Source organism: Littorina saxatilis, unplaced genomic scaffold, assembly GCF_037325665.1.
Source record: "Littorina saxatilis isolate snail1 unplaced genomic scaffold, US_GU_Lsax_2.0 scaffold_117, whole genome shotgun sequence".
Classification (NCBI taxonomy): Eukaryota; Metazoa; Mollusca; class Gastropoda; order Littorinimorpha; family Littorinidae; genus Littorina; species Littorina saxatilis.
The window spans coordinates 291,056-310,707 of record NW_027129116.1 but is presented as its reverse complement, the minus strand read 5'-3'; the positions used below and the strand labels follow the sequence as shown (position 1 = coordinate 310,707).

Below are 19,652 nucleotides of genomic sequence, written 5' to 3'. Positions count from 1 at the left end.
TCCAAATTTGAAAAAGATCCACCGAGAACTTTGGCTTTGGTGTGTCGGTATGGGGGCCCGGGTAGCTGAGGTGGAACCAAAATAGCTGAGGTGGAACCAAAATCGGTCCAGCGCTGCGCGCTGAGAGCACGTGTTGAAATATCTCATCGATGAGGTTGTGTCCGGGGTCTCTCTGAATAAGCCCACCAAATTTGAAGCAGATCCATCGAGAACTTTGGCCGTGCATCGCGAAGACACAGATACACAGACACACACACAGACACACGGACAGACACAAGTCGTATATATATATATATGTTACAGTCAAAACGGGAAATCAGTCATTACGGGTAATGACTAAAAGTTTTAGTCATTTCCGGAAATGACGGTTTTGATCAGTCATTACTGGAAATGCCTAAAATCTTTAGTCATTACCCGTAAATGACTAAAAATATGCTCTAGACATTACCAGTAATGACTGAACATGAACTAAATGTTCTGAGATGAATCCCATTATTACAAAAATTGTGAGTCTTCATAGTTTGCTCCCCCACAATCATCTAATTTTTATCCAATTATGCATGATATTGTGTTTCCATACAATATTTAACATAAGTCAATATTAAACTTAGTAATAATTCAAAAATCAAGCAAAAACACATTAAATTTATATGGTTGTAAAGGCTATAAAACACACAGAGTGGTAGACACGAAGGTTGCACCCGTGTGTGCGAAAGCCAATTGCTATAAAACGCGCACTAAATGCGTGTACTTCTCAGATCGGCCAATAGAAATGCTATATAGAACGCACTCCCTTCGCCATAAAGCGCTCAAACCCCGAACCGCATAATCTCTCAATCTATTCGCAACTCTGATGTTAAACATTTGTCAATCTTTTATTTCAAATACACATTAGATAAAATGAACAGAAATTTAAAGAGAATGGAATTATCTCTCTCTCTGTCTTTGTCTGTGTCTCTCTCTGTCTGTGCCTCTCTCTCTCTCTCTTTGTCTCTCTCTCTCTGCCTGTCTGTCTGTCTCTCTCTGTGTGTGTCTCTCTCTCTCTCTCTCTCGTTCTCTCGTTCTGTCTCTCTCTCTCTCTCTCTCTCTCTCTCCCTTTCTCTCTCCCTCCCCCTGTCAATACCCCTTGCAACTAAACCGTCTTGAACACACACTTTGACGCTGTTATGACAAATACACATTCGATAAATTGAACAGAAATCTGGAGTAAAATAGAATAAATCAATGGAAAATTGAAGTAAATGACACACACACACACACACACACACACACACACACACACACACAAACACACACACACACACGTCCACACACACACACACACACACACGCACACACACACACACACACATTTCATTTGTTGTGGCAGTTCAGGCTTTGGTGGCAGCGACTGTTGCATTTTATCTTTGATTTGTAGCACTTGCACCTGTTAGTGCGACACTTTTTTGTTCCTGCACAGTTGCACTTGATATAACCCTGCCCACCACTCTGTGATCCGCGAATAACTGTTTCTCGCAGGCTCAGGATTGTGTCACAGTTAAGGTCTGCCGTATCCAGGAGTTTTTGTGGACATAGTTCAAACCCACTCCTTTCATACGAACCTTTTAGAATCCCATGTTTTGTTGCAAGAGTGTACGTGTTGTTATCTCGCCTTTTAGTCATTTCCGGAAATGACGGTTTTGATCAGTCATTACTGGAAATGCCTAAAACCTTTAGTCATTACCCGTAAATGACTAAAAATATGCTCTAGACATTACCAGTAATGACTGAACATGAACTAGCAGTCAGGCAATAAGGGTAAAAAATATTCACAAAGTTTAGTCATTTACGGGTAATGCCTAAAGATTTTAGGCAATTCCGGTAATGACTGATCAAATCAGTCATTTCCGGAAATGACTAAAACTTTTAGTCATTACCCGTAATGACTGATTTCCCGTTTTGACTGTAACATATATATATGTAGAGGTTACATGCCGAGTCTCAGTGATTATTAAAAATAATGGTCGAAGTTAGCGGATCATGAAAAATGCGAGCTTCAGCGAGCTTTTTCATGACCGCGAACTGAGACCATTATTTTTAATAATCACTGAGACGAGGTGTGTAACCTCTTTATTCCTCCTTTCTTCAGTTATTCCAAAAAAACAGGAGTTTTTGTGCGAAAGTTTGATCGAATCCGAATCACTCAACCAGTCAACCTGCGCAGGCGATCGATTAATGCGCGGTTGTATAGTTCCGTGCAAATCATTCCATTCTGTTAACACTTCTTTTCAGTTTCCCTGTTTTGGACTAAAATCAAGTACACAGATATGCTGTTATTCTGCTGTGGCGGTAAAGGCAGATATTGTGTGTTCTGTTTATGTTTTAGTATCGCTTAGTAAATGTTCTTTCGTCAAATGGGACTAGCAGACGAACTTTTGCACCCGTGTTCCAACGTTAATTACTGTATGAAGTTCAGTTTTCTGGGGAAAATAGTGTATGAAACCGCTTTATGTTGTTTAAATTGATGAGATGTGTGCATTTGGTTGCGTGTGATCTGTTTATAAAATGAAATATTGTTGAAAACTGACCGTCGGATTGCAGTCAGTGTTGTCGAAGAAACTGCGTTAAAAGAAGGGGAACTACTCTTGTCGCCAGAGTATGAGTTATTTGCCTTGGGAATTTGCTTGTGATGAACGGTTTGTGCACGGCAGATCTAGATTCAGAAAACAACCGAACTCGTGGATTTTATATGGAGATTCATGTGTTCAGGCCTGTAGTTGTTAATTTAAATGCGGTATGTTTGTATTGTTTGCTCCAGAGATGTATACTTCGTACGTATAGAGCGTTCGGAACTTTTCAGTCGCAAAATTAGTACCGAAACAGAACAGCTTCACAACCCATTGCACTATTGAGGATTCAGGCTGTTGCTGGCTCGTTATTTGTTTGGTTGCTGGGTCATTATCGAAAAATAACTAGCTCTACAAGTTTACAGAGGTAAAGAAGCAGAGGGGGGAATAAATATATATATATATATATATATATATATATATATATAACTATAAATGGGAACTTAGGTCTCCCGCTCCAAAAAGGGATTTTAAGGTTCCCAGTAAATATATTGGATATTTATCAATGAAATTGTAAGTAAATCACCACAAATACATACTTTCAAGGTTGATTATTTATTGACAGAAGACTTATTTACAAAAATAAAAAAACTGCAGATATATGATTTGTCATGGTGGCCCTAAGGTTTTTTGAACATATAAGGGGGTTTGGGGTGACCAACCTTAACCCAACCTTAAGTCACCCTTTTGAAAAGGGGGATTTAAGGTCACCAGATATATATAAAAAATGTGTCCAGGCTTAAAAAGAATGTTGTAGCTTTCTGTAGGGAGTTTGGTGGCTAAAATTAATTATCATTTATCATTAGTTAGAAAAGGGGGTTTTACAGAGAAAAACCTGCCTACAAGATTGAAAGTAAGAGCAGCTAATAAACAACTTAGCAAACATTGCTCTAGAATGCCCCTTTAAAGGTACAGATCGGCCCACTTTGATCTAACAGAAAATATATCAAATAATTCATTTTCATTTTTTCATTTCATTTTCATTACTTTATTGGATATTTATCAATGAAAAATTGTAAGTAAATCACCACAAATACATACTTTCAAGGTTGATTATTTATTGACAGAAGACTTTTCATTTCATTTTCATTACTTTATTGGATATTTATCAATGAAATTGTAAGTAAATCACCACAAATACATACTTTCAAGGTTGATTATTTATTGACAGAAGACTTATTTACAAAAATAAAAAAACTGCAGATATATGATTTGTCATGGTGGCCCTAAGGTTTTTTGAACATATAAGGGGGTTTGGGGTGACCATTAAGGTTGGGTTAAGGTTGGTCACTGTCATTGTATGCCTGCATTATTAGTTGTCAGTAATTATTACATGTGCTGATTGTTCTCTTTGCCTGCGCGCGTATAGTATGTTGGTTATGTTTGGTCATAGTATGTTTGTTCGTTATCTTGCCTGTGCGTGTATTGTATGTTTGGTCGCTTTCTTTGCCTGTGCATGTATAGTTTGTTGGTTATGTTTGGTCGGTTTCTTTGCCTGTGCGTGTATAGTATGCTTGGTCGATGTATGTATTGTAAAGCGCTAAGAGTAGACATTTTTCTAGAATAGCGCTATAAAAGTTTGCATTATTATTATTATTATTATTATTATATGTTCAAAAAACCTTAGGGCCACCATGACAAATCATATATCTGCAGTTTTTTTATTTTTGTAAATAAGTCTTCTGTCAATAAATAATCAACCTTGAAAGTATGTATTTGTGGTGATTGCTGGGAAATTCGGGTCGTTTCCTCCCAGTGGAAAGCTAGCAGCAACGGAGTCGCGCTACCCAGGTGTCTGCGTGTTTAGGTGTATTCAGCCACCTGCACTTATGGCAGAATGATCAAGGTCTTTTACGTGCCATTGTGATGACACGGGGGTGGGACATGGCTTCCGTCTCTGGGTCTGCACATAAAGTTGACCCGTGTCCATCCCGGCCCGAATTCGAACCTGCGACCTTCCGATCACAAGTCCAGTGCTCTACGAACTGAGCTACCGGTAATTGTCCAGGTTTAAAATAATGTTAGCTTTCAGTGGTGAGCTTGGTGGCTAAAAATAATTATGTTTCACGGAAGGCAGTATCGTCCCTCCGTTGACATCAATCAACTGATGCAACATTTTGTCATATATCGTTTTGGCTAAATTAGGTGAGTCTGAATTTGTTGCATAAATGATTTTATGTGAACTTGCGAACATAAACCTACCTACAAGATTGAAAGTATGAACCGTTTAGATTTTTAAAACATACCAACAAGAGAGTTTACATTTGTTGTTCACTGCACCCAAAAGAACTTCCTCTATATGTTTGTATTCTTATTCCTAACACTGCATATTTGTAACATAATTTATGAAATTTTCTTTAACTTTCAAATTGAAACCAATGAAATCTTAACAAGGCCGAAGTGAAGAAGGAAATCATTTGTTATAGGTGAAGAGATATATATGCAGTAATCTACGCCCTTTTAGACGGTCATCCATCCGCATCTTAGCCCCCTCGCTGCTTAACTTGGGTGTTATAACGGGAACAGATCCATGAGACCATGAATAGCCTGGTAATGCTGAAAAAAGTCTTTATTCCAGACAAGAAAAAAAACCGACTGGTATATGATTATGAAACGCATCATTGACAGAATTATGATTGAACTCAACAGTATGTGTTTTTGGACAACCTAATACAGAATAACCAACTTGCACAATACCCCGCTTCAATAGCTCTCGAGTGTGAAAGAGAAGGAAAGTTCACTTCGCTGCGGGCAAACGTTTTGCTCTCACAAGCACTGGTGTTTTCTGGCTTGTGTGAAATAAATGTTTTAAAAAAAAACTCGATTGCCTTTTCTTTTTGCATGGGCTATGCTTGGGTGCTTTGAACGAACTTTCGAATTATTCTCGCGGCTATCATTGCTGCAGCACACTTTTCACATTGAAAATTCACAATTTTATGAAAATTATGAATTGTCAAGGCGAAGTGTCTGCAAACTCTCACTGAGCTATCCGGACATGCCCCCATTTTGCGGCAGATCTCGCAAGGCCATGAAAGTTATGGCAGATTTATCGCGCGATTTGGCGGTGCAGGCCGATAGTGCAAGTCGCCTATTGTCATAAAAGGGAAAAGGGGGCTTTAAAGCAACAATCGGATGACTTAGATACACGATAAAGTGCTGTTCACATGGAAGACTTGCAACCAACTTGTGACCAACTTTCAAGCGATTTTAGTCGGCGGCAAGTCAAATCAAAATCTCTGCCCATGTGAACAGCACAACCTCGCAAACTAGGGATGACTCGGTCCTGTCGGGATAATATTCAGTACGTTTAAACCCGACGGGATGAAACTTATCATGGATCACCTTTAGACACCCTATTACAATTTACATGTATTGAGAAAATATGGTAATTATTGTTGTTGTTTTATTTTTCTGTCATTTGTGTGGTAGCACTGTTAATGTCACTGGAATTTCAAATGCAAGCATTAATTGTTTGTTTGTTTGCTTAACGCCCAGCCGACCACGAAGGGCCATATCAGGGCGGTGCTGCTTTGACATATAACGTGCGCCACACACAAGACAGAAGTCGCAGCACAGGCTTCATGTCTCACCCAGTCACATTATTCTGACACCGGACCAACCAGTCCTAGCACTAACCCCATAATGCCAGACGCCAGGCGGAGCAGCCACTAGATTGCCAATTTTAAAGTCTTAGGTATGACCCGGCCGGGGTTTGAACCCACGACTTCCCGATCACGGGGCGGACGCCTTACCACTAGGCTAACCGTGCTGGTCAAGCATTAATAAATTTACAGTAACAAAACTAACATGCAACACAATCTATGTTCGCAGTCAGAAACATGCAACACAATCTATGTTCACAGTCAGAAACATGCAACACAATCTATGTTCACAGTCAGAAACATGCAACAAAGTTGTACAAATATTTATCATTTTATTGACACTCAAGGAAACTTTAGAATGTTCATTTAAAGAACTCAAACAATTGTAACTGTAGCTTAAAGAAATTAACAATAACTACAAGAAGAGCAAACGCTCGATCGAGTCACTTTCGCAGTTCTGAATATTATATGAGGCATCAGATGGACAGGAAGAAATTGCTATTCACAACACAATGAGTCACGTTCACAAAAAATTTGAGCCCGGTCACTTTTATAGTTTCCGAGAAAAGCCCAACGTTAAGTTGTGTGTTGCCGAACAGAAAAGGCTAGTTATCTCCCTTGTTTTTCTGATAACGTTCGTAAAAGGCTACAGATGTAAATACTTTGATGTAAAGAATAATCCTACAAAGTTTCAATCACATCCGATGAACTTTGTCAAAGATATAAAATGTCTCATTTTTCCTTTGACGCTGACCTGTGACCTTGAAAAAGGTCAAAGGTCAACGAAACCATCGTTAAAGTGTAGAGGTCATTGGAGGTCACGACTAAACAAAATATGAGCCCGATCGCTTTGATAGTTTCCGAGAAAAGTCCAACGTTAAGGTGGTGTCTACGGCCGGCCGGCCGGCCGGACAGACTAACACTGACCGATTACATTTGTTTTGTTTGTTTGTTTGTTTATTTGTTGCTTAACGTCCAGCCGACTACGCAGAGCCATATCAGGACGAGGAAGGGGGGGATGAAGGGGGCCACTTGTCAAGCGATTCCTGTTTACAAATGCACTAACCCATTACTTGTGTCCCAGCAGGCTTTAGTAAAACTAAATTAATACCTACTGGAAGATTACCAGTTTCCAGTATGTTAAAATAGGCTTAACCTATCTACTGCTGGACTTACATCAGAACACTAACAGATTAAACTATACATGAATCGCGAGACAAGCGGCAAGAGAAGAGATTTTTGGAAAAAATACAGGTGAATGAGCAAGAAGGCAGAAAAAAGAAAAGAATTCATGAAGAAAAAGAGAGCATGACAGGAAAGAGGAACCAAAAATCTACCTAACAGCAAACTAGAAAGCTCCTGCGGTTCCAAAAACAGAAGGGGCCTTTAATTTCATAACCGCAGTGCCCCACTGCGGGAGATAAACGAAGTGAAGAAAAATTGAGAAACAATAAGTTAATAACCCAAACGATTTTGCACAGAAATACATATATACACAAAAGCAAGCAATATTAAGACATATGGCGTATAAAAGACGACATATATAAAATCAATACTGTGAGGAAATCTAAACAAGATACTAAATAGTAGTTTTTGACATTCATAAAAAAGCATGCTATTCATACCTGTCAAGTCCTACGCATTCTGCGTAATTCTTACGGTTTTTCGGTGTTTTTTGGGTCCTACGTCGTATACCTCAAACCATACGCATTTTCAGCCTTTTTTTTTTATTTATTTTTTTAAAAAATTTTTTATTTATTTATTTTAAATTTTTTTTGCTGGCATGGACTGCCGTTCATTCATTTCTGAGGAGGAGCTTGCACCAGCAACACAACAGAAGTTCTGGCATGATGTGCGCCAGTTCTACGTGGCCTGTGTGAGGAAAATGTTGAATAAATTTCCATTTGGCAGTGAAACCCTGCAACACCTTTAAGTGCTGGATCACAGTCTGGGAGCTGACACACTGACTGCCTTCTTGCAGGTCAAAATTAACTCTGATGCATGCTGCCATGATTTTAAGGTGACTGGCAGCATGATTGACAAAGCAAAGATTTACACAGATTTCTTTCTTTCTTTCTTTATTTGGTGTTTTAAACGTCGTTTTCAACCACGAAGGTTATATCGCGACAGGGGAAAGGGGGGAGATGGGATAGGGGAAAGGGGGGAGATGGGATAGAGCCACTTGTTAAGTGTTTCTTGTTCACAAAAGCACTAATCAAAAAATTGCTCCAGGGGCTTGCAACGTAGTACAATATATGACCTCACTGGGAGAATGCAAGTTTCCAGTACAAAAGACTAAACATTTCTTACATACTGCTTGACTAAAATCTTTACAAACATTGACTATATTCTATACAAGAACCACTTAACAAGGGTAAAAGGAGGAACAGAATCCGTTAGTCGCCTCTTACGACATGCGGGGTGCAGAGAAATAAGGATGTGGAAAAGAAGACTTTTGGTAAGTGAAATAAAGGTGATGGGTCCAGTCAGGTAGAAATAAGACAACAAGAAAAGAATTGGAAAACTGCAGGGAATAGTGTGTTCTTGGAAGGAAATATAGGTGAAAGGACTGGTAAGGCAGAAATAAGACAAAAGAAGAGAAGTAAAGGGGTGGGGTAGCTTGGTAAAAACACTCCCGCCGCGTGAAGGCGACCCCATGGGAGCATTTGCACAGATGAATACAACTAAGAACACAAGTGACAAGTGACAACAAAAATGAACGAACAAGAGTGCAGTGTAAATGTATTACATGTAGTGGTAAATAAAGAGCAGTTTGTGCAGAAAGGAATTTATGTGTTTTACTTTTAGTTTGCGAAAAACAATCTGATTGGTTTAGTGTGTATGCGTGAGAAGTTGAATTTGTGTGTTTAACCACATCCTGATCCACGCATTAACTATGGTTTTTGATCCCCAACTATGGTTTCTTATGCCATTTACTATGGTCAGAGGCCAAAAGTACTTGACAGGTATGTGCAATTGCAGAAAATATTCATAGAATTAAAAGGCATACAATCGCAAATGTTCTGTATCCTTGTTCGTGAATGTCTGCGAGCATGAGAACCGTCCGGTCCCTCGCTTTACTCTGTCCCTTGACTAATTACTGTCTCACAGTCACAGTCCCTTTCTTTGACTTAGTCTCTCAACCTCTCTCTGATTTGATTCGTTGATATTTGATAACTTGATTTAACATAGAATGGCTCTGTGTGCGTAATTTTAACCATTACTTAAACCAATGTTCACTTTGAGTAGCTGAGACGTGAACTGCATATACCGTAAACAACACACACTAGGGGTAACCAGCCAGGAAAATTCAGTAGCAGTCAGACTGTTGTGCTTGCGACCAAAGCCTACGGACAACTGAATATCACACGCACTGAAAAATGTGATGTCTCCTTCACAGTCTAACACACACACACATACCGTAAAATCCCTAGAATAGGCCCACCCCCCCTGTGCACAGATTTAGGGCAAAATTGGGGGGTGGGCGTTTGCTAGGGATAGACCCCTTTGCACAAAGTAAGTTTTGTGCTCAATCGTGTAATTGAGTGAATACAAACCCCGAAAGCATGTAAGTTAGGTCGTGTGAGTAGAAGTGAAGGAAAAAAGAAAGAAAAATTACTTTGAGGCAAAGAAGGCCAACCGAGAGAGAGAGAGAGAGAGAGAGAGAGAGAGAGAGAGAGAGAGAGAGAGAGAGAGAGAGAGAGAGAGAGAGAGAGAGAGAGAAAAGGACTGGCTCTTCTGAAAACAACCCAAGCATAGTCATTTATATAAATTTATAAAGTAAAAAGAAAATCACCAGACCTTTGCAAGGACAAACAATAACAACACAATTCCGGGAAAAAGAAACTTGATGAAATGTCGAAATGTCAACACCAATGAAGCCCTTTCTTTCTGTACAAGGAAGAAATTACACGATCGTCTTTGGAAATGAAACGTTAACTGAACTTGGATTTTGTCTTCAAAAGGCCCAATCTTTCTGAGAAAGAAAAACCCACAAACTTAGGGAAAAAAAGAGAAGAGAAACTCAAAAAAACATGAACGATGGGTGGGAGTGAGGAGAGGGGACAAAGAATAAGAAAAAAGGAAAGAAACACGAAAAGGTAAAGAAGGGGAAAAAGATGACTTTTAGAACAGGCTGCACAAATCCTAGTGAAAGTGAGCCTATAGTCTCTTTGAAAAAAGCAGGGTGGGCGTTTGCTAGGTAGTTACCCCTGTGCACAACTTTTGGCCCAAAGTGGGGGGTGGGCGTTTGCTAGATGGTGGGCTTATGCTAGGGATTTTACGGTAATATATCCTTACAAACTTGTATGTATACTTGTGCCCATACACACCTATACTGTAATAGTCATATCCTTACAAACTTGTACATTCTTGCGACTGTACATATATACCGTATTTGACGGACTACAAGACGCGACTTTTTTTCAAAAAAAATCGCATTGCGGCTTATAAAAAGATGCGGCTAAAACGTTACCTAAACTTGAATAGCATTCACCTAATGGAAGTCGCCGCGGATTTTCATTTCGCTCGATTAGCGATTACCGGTACTTTATTAGCTCTCTACTCAAGACTCGGCCCTTTTCTCTTTCTTTCGCGAATCTTCGTTTGTCAACAAGTCGTCGTGACAAGATACCGTACAGAGAAACATTGGATGTATCAGGATCTCGCGCGTGCGCGAGATTTCGTTTTTTTGTGTCTTGCGATAGTTGGAGGAGCGAGAGCCGCCATGTTGTGTTTTCGTCCGCTCGAAATGTGCGCAAAAGTTGTAAATCATCCCAAAAAAGCTTATTCCGGGCGGGACTACATGTGTGTGTTGGTTACAAATTGTGTGTGTGATATTTTTCTTCAAACTTTTTCACTTTTCTTCTTTGTTTCACTTGTTTATTCTCCGAGCCGATTTTGCCAAATACTGTAATTTTTGTTTGCCTGGTTGTTTTGATTGATTGACACGATCTGATTATTTTTTTTTTCGACGGCGGCTAATATAGTGACGTGGCCTATACGTGGCTCGTCCCAATTTTTTTGTTAAAAGTCGGGGGTGCGGCTTATAAAACGGTGCGTCTTGTAATCCGTCAAATACGGTACACATATAATTATACACAAACTTGTACATATTTGTGACTATATACTCATAATATCATATCCTCACAAACTTGACCATTGGTCCGGACGTTTGTCCCATTCACTTATCCATGAAATGAATGCGAGCTTCTGGATATATGGCCAATGAAAATTCTTCAAAAGGTTTCAAACATTGAGCCCTGGTTTTTCTGAGTGTTGTTCGCTCATTGAACACTTTGGTTTTAACCAACTTCACCAATTTGTCTTTGGAGAAATGTCTTCCAGAAAAAATAGTGTGCAATTGTAAAAAGTTCAGTACACAATCTTTACCTGGCAATTTACCCTTTGTGCCTGTCCCTTTAGCAGTAAAAAAAGACTTGAAAATAAGAGGAAACTGATTCAGTGTCAGCAGATGTCCAAACAACATAGTCTCTTTTCTTTTTCAATGAACCCTGAGCAGAAGAGGGCTGAGCACCAGTCTGACTAGAGTCCTGAGCAACAGTCTGACTAGAGTCCTGAGCAGAAGAGGGCTGAGCACTAGTCTGACTAGAGTCCTGAGCAGAAGAGTCCTGAGCACCAGTCTGACTAGAGTCCTGAGCACCAGTCTGACTAGAGTCCTGAGCACCAGTCTGACTAGAGTCCTGAGCAACAGTCTGACTAGAGTCCTGAGCACCAGTCTGACTAGAGTCCTGAGCAACAGTCTGACTAGAGTCCTGAGCAACAGTCTGACTTTCTTTCTTTATTTGGTGTTTAATGTCGTTTTCAACCACGAAGGTTATATCGCGACGAGGGAAAGGGGGAGATGGAATAGGGGAAAGGGGGGAGATGGGATAGAGCCACTTGTTAAGTGTTTCTTGTTCACAAAAGCACTAATCAAAAAATTGCTCCAGGGGCTTGCAACGTAGTACAATATATGACCTTACTGGGAGAATGCAAGTTTCCAGTACAAAGGACTAAACATTTCTTACATACTGCTTGACTAAAATCTTTACAAACATTGACTATATTCTATACAAGAACCACTTAACAAGGGTTAAAGGAGAAACAGAATCCGTTAGTCGCCTCATACGACATGCGGGGTGCAGAGAAATAAGGATGTGGAAAAGAAGACTTTTGGTAAGTGAAATAAAGGTGATGGATCCAGTCAGGTAGAAATAAGACAACAAGAAAAGAATTGGAAAACTGCAGGGAATAGTAGGGAGAGTTTCCTTGGAAGGAAATATAGGTGAAAGGACTGGTAAGGCAGAAATAAGACAAAAGAAGAGAAGAAACAGAACCGTTAGTCGCCTCTTACGACATGCTGGGTAGCATCGGGTAAATTCTTTCTGGTCCCAACCAATATGGGACTCCCCCTAACCCGCGGGGGGTACCAGTCTGACTAGAGTCCTGAGCAGAAGAGGGCTGAGCACCAGTCTGACTAGAGTCCTGAGCCCTTCTTACTGAAAAAAACCATGACACCCTCCACACATCACACGTTTTTCAACTCCCTGGTTGCGCTCACATATGAACTTGCCTTCTTTTGGCAGCGTCCGATTTGTGTCCAAAATTCCGTCTTTGCGAATAGCTGCAAAAGCACTATCCCGTTCTTGTCCACAGGGAAGTTTTAATGCAGCTTGAACTGCTTCTTTTTTTCTTTATTTGGTGTTTAATGTCGTTTTCAACCATTCAAGGTTATATCGCGACGGGGAAAGGGGGGAGATGGGATAGGGGAAAGGGGGGAGATGGGATAGAGCCACTTGTTGTTTCTTGTTCACAAAAGCACTAATCAAAAAATTGCTCCAGGGGCTTGCAACGTAGTACAATATATGACCTTACTAGGAGAATGCAAGTTTCCAGTACAAAGGACTTAACATTTCTTATTTACTGCTTGACTAAAATCTTTACAAACATTGACTATATTCTATACAAGAAACACTTAACAAGGGTAAAAGGAGAAACAGAATCCGTTAGTCGCCTCTTACGACATGCGGGGGGCAAAGAAATAAGGATGTGGAAAAGAAGACTTTTGGTAAGTGAAATAAAGGTGATGGATCCAGTCAGGTAGAAATAAGACAACAAGAAAGGAATCGGAAATCTGCAGGGAATAGTAGGGAGAGTTTTCTTGGAAGGAAATATAGGTGAAAGGACTGGTAAGGCAGAAATAAGACAAAAGAAGAGAAGTAAAGGGGTGGGGTAGCTTAGTGGAAACACTCCCGCCGCGTGAAGGCGACCCCATGGGAGCAACTGCTTCTTCATCAGAATGTTTACGTAGTAAATGTCTTCTCAGATGGCTGTCAAAATCTCCACAGTAAACACAGATTTCCCTGAAGAAGTTCACTTCGAAGTAGAAGTTGCTCCTTTTTCACTGACTGTTGAAGTAGAAGTTGCTCCTTTTTCACTGACTGTTGAAGTAGAAGTTGCTCCTTTTTCACCGGCTGTTGAAGTAGAAGTTGCTCCTTTTTCACCGACTGTTGAAGTTGCTCCTTTTTCACCGACTGTTGAAGTGGAAGTTGCTCGATCCTTTCCCACCAACTGTTGAAGTATAAGTTGGTCCTTTTTCACCGACTGTTAAAGTAGAAGTTGCTCCTTTCCCATCGACTGTTGGAGTAGAAGTTGCTCCTTTCCCACCGACTGTTGAACAGAACACAACATTGATGTAAAAAAAAGATATAGAAGGGATCCGAGTCCCTTCGAAAGATTATGCCAATATGTATGTGCATGCTGGGTATCTGCTTTGACCAGTCTAATCGTACCGTGAAGCAGGATCTTTTTCACATGCATATATATGATGCACACGTCGAGAATAGGCACGAAGAGTCTTACATAAGTCGACCCTGGATAGACTGAAACATCATCCACCCTACTTTCGAAGGGACTCAAACCCTTAACTTAACTTTGTTTGCTCACCGCCCAGTCCACCCTTCGGTTATCTCAGGGCAGTGCTGCTTTGACATTTAATGTGCGCCACACACAAGACAGATGTCGCAGCACAGGCTTCATCTCACCCAGTCACATTATTCTGACACCGGGCTAACCAGTGGACTCAAACCCAGCCAGGCATGTACTATGTAGAGCAGCAAAATGTCGCCTAGACGACAATTTGCCGCAACAATGAACATAATTATGCTGACTTTGTCACAGAATAAGGCTGTCGGTTGAACTTTGAAGGCTGTTGGTATTTATTCATGCATAGTGTGTGTTATTCTTTTTTAAAAACCGTTATGGTTTTATTTTCAAGATGGGTGCATATAAATGAGCAACTGATTGTCTGGCTATCTGACTGACTAGAAGAAGAAGAAAACAAGCATTGTCCGAGTGTGCGGGCAATATACCACCACCTGCTGCATAGATTTTCTCCATTTATTCCCTAACATTTAAAATTAAAAAGTCAATAATGAAAATAAGAAACACATACAGACAGTTTGAGCTATCAGTAAACTGCCGTGGGATGTTTGTTTGTTTGTTTGTTCGTTCATGGGCTGAAACTCCCCCGGCTTTTTATTTACGTGTATGACCATTTTTACCCCGCCATTTAGGCAGCCATACGCCGCTTTCGGAGGAAGCATGCTGGGTATTTTCGTGTTTCTATAACCCACCGAACTCTGACATGGATTACAGGATCTTTTTCGTGCGCACATGGTCTTGTGCTTGCGTGTACACACGGGGGTGTTCGGACACCGAGGAGAGTCTGCACACAAAGTTGACTCTGAGAAATAAATCTCTCGCCGAACGTGGGGACGAACTTACGCTGACAGCGGCCAACTGGATACAAATCCAGCGCGCTACCGACTGAGCTACATCCCCGCCCCACTGCCGTGGGATAACATAGGATAGCCAAGCCCCATCTTTGAGAAAATTGATAGCAATCACGAGCCGTCACTTACGCAAATTACGCTATTTATGCACTTGGTATTCGGTCCTGGAACTGGTACTACAAGAAATATATCACAGTCGGATATCCGATCGGATATCACTTCTATTCAGTAATCCAAAATCAATTCTGGTCAGTCCAATTGTTGACATGAGCTAAAGCAGGGCAACAATTTTCCGCTCAACACAGGCACAGTACAAACAGATTATTTATACACAAAAAAAGTCATACTGTATCATGCAGGGCCGGACTAGGCTAAGAGGAGTGGGGGGGGGGGGGGGGGGGTTTGCCAGTGGTGGCTATGGGGAACATCCCCTTGGCGGGGGTGAGGGGGCAAAGCCCCCTGAAGCTGATGGGTAGGTTATATTCTGAGATAGGAAAATGGTCGCTCCTTGCATGAAACGGCATAAAATAAACAATAATAAAAAATGTTTTAAATAAGTGAGGTACATGATTAGGCTGGGGGGGGGGGGGGGGGTTGCGCAACCCCCATAACCCCCCCCCCCCCCCCGGTAGTCTGGCCCTGCCATGCATGTGAAACCTGGCAATGTTATTTGTCTTTGAAAAAAATACCTTCATTTGAAGAGGACACCTTTCCTTTTGTAGGGGGTGGTTGTACAAGTGGCAAAATTGAGTACACGGTAGATACAGAGTCTGCGTCAGAGTTTTCCGTGTCTGGTCGGTATGAGGCATCCTGTCAAACAATTTAAATACAAACCGGCATGAAAATCCCACAAATGTATTATAATTTTGGTTTCTTTCAATACTTACCCTGTGGGTATTACATATGCATTATCCTAATATGATGCCATAATTGCTAGCACGAAAAATATGATAAACATTTATGTCTAAACCAATATTTATCCTGCCAGATAAATCTATACCTAAAGGTACATCTTTTTATTGGCTTATTGGAATCCTCACGTTGGAAAATGTCTGCGACCATTTTTGTTATGTCTCAAAAGTATTTATAAGCGCTGTACGATCCAACAATCTTCCGATCGTGTACGTCGGAAGTGACCTTTAAACTTTTAAATCGAAATTCGCCTGACCGTCGGCTCGACCACAGGCAAGGCAGGCGTTAGCTTTGGGGATTGGTTTGGTATACAGAGAGAGCCTCTCTCTCAGTGCTGGGCCAGTCGCTATTATAGAATACTGATGGGCCGGTCGATGGAACGTGCTGTGCGTTGAGCTGTGATTGTCGCGGAGGGTATGAATGACACCGCTTTCATTATCTGTACGATAGCTACCCATTGCCTAAAATTTGAAATACGGGCTTAGTTATTTACTTAGAAGTGTGCATTTTTCTTGGGTTGATAGTGTGGTTGTGCACAAGCTGTTTGGTCTACTGTTGGGGGTAGAACGCCAGTTTCTAAATATGTGATGGTCTCCCCGACTGCATAGCATACAGAGTGCTCACCAATGCAGTTTCAGTGCCAGTAGGGGGTTCGCTGTTACTATACGATCATTCTGTGAACTACACAAGTTATGAACATGTGCTGTTTGGCCAAGAAGTGGCGTATTTAGTACATATGGGCGTGAATACTGGGTTTTCTTTCTAGTGCAGTAGTGGTGGAATGCTAGCTTCCTGGAGATTAAAACTTGGGTGGAATATAGTTAGGAAGGAAGGTTGGGATTCAGATCGGCTAAAAATAAACATGGCAAAAATTGCTCTGGACTGGCCCTTTAATCAACAGTTGTATATTATTGATTTCGGGGATATAACAGTTACAAAACTACATATTCAGGTTCGGATTTCAAATCCCCATTGATCTCCTCTCCGTATTCCAATGAAACAAGAAGAGCAAACGCTCGATCGAGTCACTTTCGCAGTTCTGAATATTATATGAGGCATCAGATGGACAGGAAGAAATTGCTATTCACAACACAATGAGTCACGTTCACATAAAATTTGAGCCCGGTCACTTTTATAGTTTCCGAGAAAAGCCCAACGTTAAGTTGTGTGTTGCCGAACAGAAAAGGCTAGTTATCTCCCTTGTTTTTCTGATAACGTTCGTAAAAGGCTACAGATGTAAATACTTTGATGTAAAGAATAATCCTACAAAGTTTCAATCACATCCGATGAACTTTGTCAAAGATATAAAATGTCTAATTTTTCCTTTGACGCTGACCTGTGACCTTGAAAAAGGTCAAAGGTCAACGAAACCATCGTTAAAGTGTAGAGGTCATTGGAGGTCACGACTAAACAAAATATGAGCCCGATCGCTTTGATAGTTTCCGAGAAAAGTCCAACGTTAAGGTGGTGTCTACGGACGGCCGGCCGGACAGACTAACACTGACCGATTACATAGAGTCACTTTTTCTTAAGTGACTCAAAAATCAAAACAAAACAATCAACCCCATACGATTCCACGCACACAGATGCACCCATTTTCACATTCCCCTCACAGCGCGGGTATTGTCTATTTTATTCTATGCACAAATAAGCGATGCTTTGAGTAAAACCAACGTTTGGATTGACCATTGCATTATCTTATCAGTGTTTATGTAGTGCCCATATCACACCATATCCCATTACGCGTAATAGGCAAGTATGTCACACACTTTCCTTCTCTGCCACTACTAAAGCAAACGTGTGCAAGATTGTTACATGCTTTGGAACATGTGCAAGAACGGATTCAAACTCGAAATCGTCCCCCCAAAAGCCCCAAAATGCACACACAACTTTTATTTCTCCTGCTGTTATCGTTTCTTCTCTTTACAAATTCTTCAACGCTGAGAATACTGAGAACGGCATCCCAGACGACAGTACTGTTCCCATACGCGAATTTAGCTGCCCTTGGAAAGTGGCTCGCTCAGGAGGCCTGTTAGTCTGAAACTGGAAGGACAGAGTTCTGAACATAGATGACAAAGACCCCGAAAAGAACAACATTTCGCGGATGCAGACACAGAAAGACGTCACGAAGAATGCGATGCTTCAAAAGATACAGACTGTGACGATGACTGTGACGTCGTTCACATATACCGAGACGTCATTCATAGTTGTTCGTTCACTTCCGTCAAAAAGTAGATCTCTCCACAATGGCTGCTCCTGTGTTTAGGTTTGTCAAGCTTGAGTACGCAAAACGTGTTTGTTCTCTCCTCTGTTGAAGCTGTGACATAAATGCTATTCCGACTTGGTCGTGTGACAGAGTTTTCTTCCACACTCGATTAGCTGATGTCTAACTCAGCCTGACGGCTTCGTTAGACAATCAACGTAATCTCGTGTGGAAGAAAACGTGTCACACGACCAAGTCTGAATAGCAGGTAATGTGATATGGGCACGACATATATATTTTAGTTTCTACACTCACACTGCTCTCAGATGCTGAATGGTTTGATTGGTCAGACTCGATAGATTCACACTCAGTAGGAAATCCTGAGAAAAAAAATCAACAAATTGTTTTAGCAGCAGCATTTCATCCACAGGGGTGCTGGTGACTAAGACCTTCCAAATCTGAAATCCACAAGATATTATTTTTTTGGCGCACCTAAATCGGAAGACTAAATAGTCAAGCATGAAAACACACAAGAAAGCTATAGGAAATTGACGCCAAAAAAAATTGATGAGCGGGGTGGGTGGGGGTGCAATCTATGATCCGATTCGTGGCCCCAGGGTGATGACGCTGTTGAAAGCGCCACATTTCAGTGGCAGTGGAGTGGAGTAACGCTTGCCGCGTCTTTCGTGGGATGTCTAGCAGACGACATCGCCAGCTATACTTTCTCGGTAATGAGAAATCGAAATCTTTAGAGTTAATTCCTGAATCGGACCTGATCAAATCGGAAATTATTTTTAAGCAAACATCCCAAATCAGAAATCCGTTTTGAATCAGACAACTAGCACCCCTGCATCCAACAGCATAGCAACAATTCCCAAGTATCATACAAATTAACACACAAGTGCACAAGACATACGGTACTTTACCCACTTTTGTTTTTTTACAACTGCCGATAACGCATGATTCTGCGTAATTGACGCACTGAAATCACGCCGAGATTTTCACTCACTGCGTCAACTGCGCAGGTTTTGACCCCTGTGAAGAAGCTTCCGTGCACAGCAGACACTATTTCCGAACGTCACCACTGAGGTGCGTTTCCGAATGCAAAGTCACAAGTATACAACGCTAGCAAAATCGCGTGACGTTCACTACTACTGTGTAGCGAAATAACTAACGTTGCAAGCCAAGTTTTCCTTGCCTTCAGTCGCTAGTTTACACACGTTAAACTTTGAGAAAAATCCTAGATAAAATGTGACTCCCTAAAATTCCAAAATGACTTCCAGATTTTTGGACAGGGGGTCATCATGACTCTTTGTTTTGAATCCTACAGGGAGCTCTGATGTGGGCAAAACAGGACCCCTGTCCACTTGGTTTGACGCCAAATCAGACTCTTGGCCATATATGTTGATCGTTAAAACTATGTACAGAACATGTGGATTCATGGGCTGAGACTAGCAGTGATTCTACATCATATTTCAGATCAAAGTCAAATAGCAATGAAGGTGTGCAGCAAAATCGACTGAAAAACACCAGG

At 41.0% G+C, this 19,652-nt stretch overlaps 1 protein-coding gene across 1 annotated transcript in view; it reads right to left on the bottom strand.

The window, feature by feature from the left end:
- Positions 1-6,520: 6,520 nt before the first annotated feature.
- The window catches only part of LOC138957404 (uncharacterized), a 38,980-nt gene continuing 25,848 nt past the window's right edge, over positions 6,521-19,652 (bottom strand). Inside the window, exons 10-11 of the mRNA XM_070328524.1 lie at positions 15,693-15,813; positions 6,521-13,879 (exon numbers count right to left, since the gene is read on the bottom strand). The gene's annotated coding sequence lies outside the window, so the exon portion shown is untranslated. The remainder of the gene's footprint in view (positions 13,880-15,692; positions 15,814-19,652) is intronic.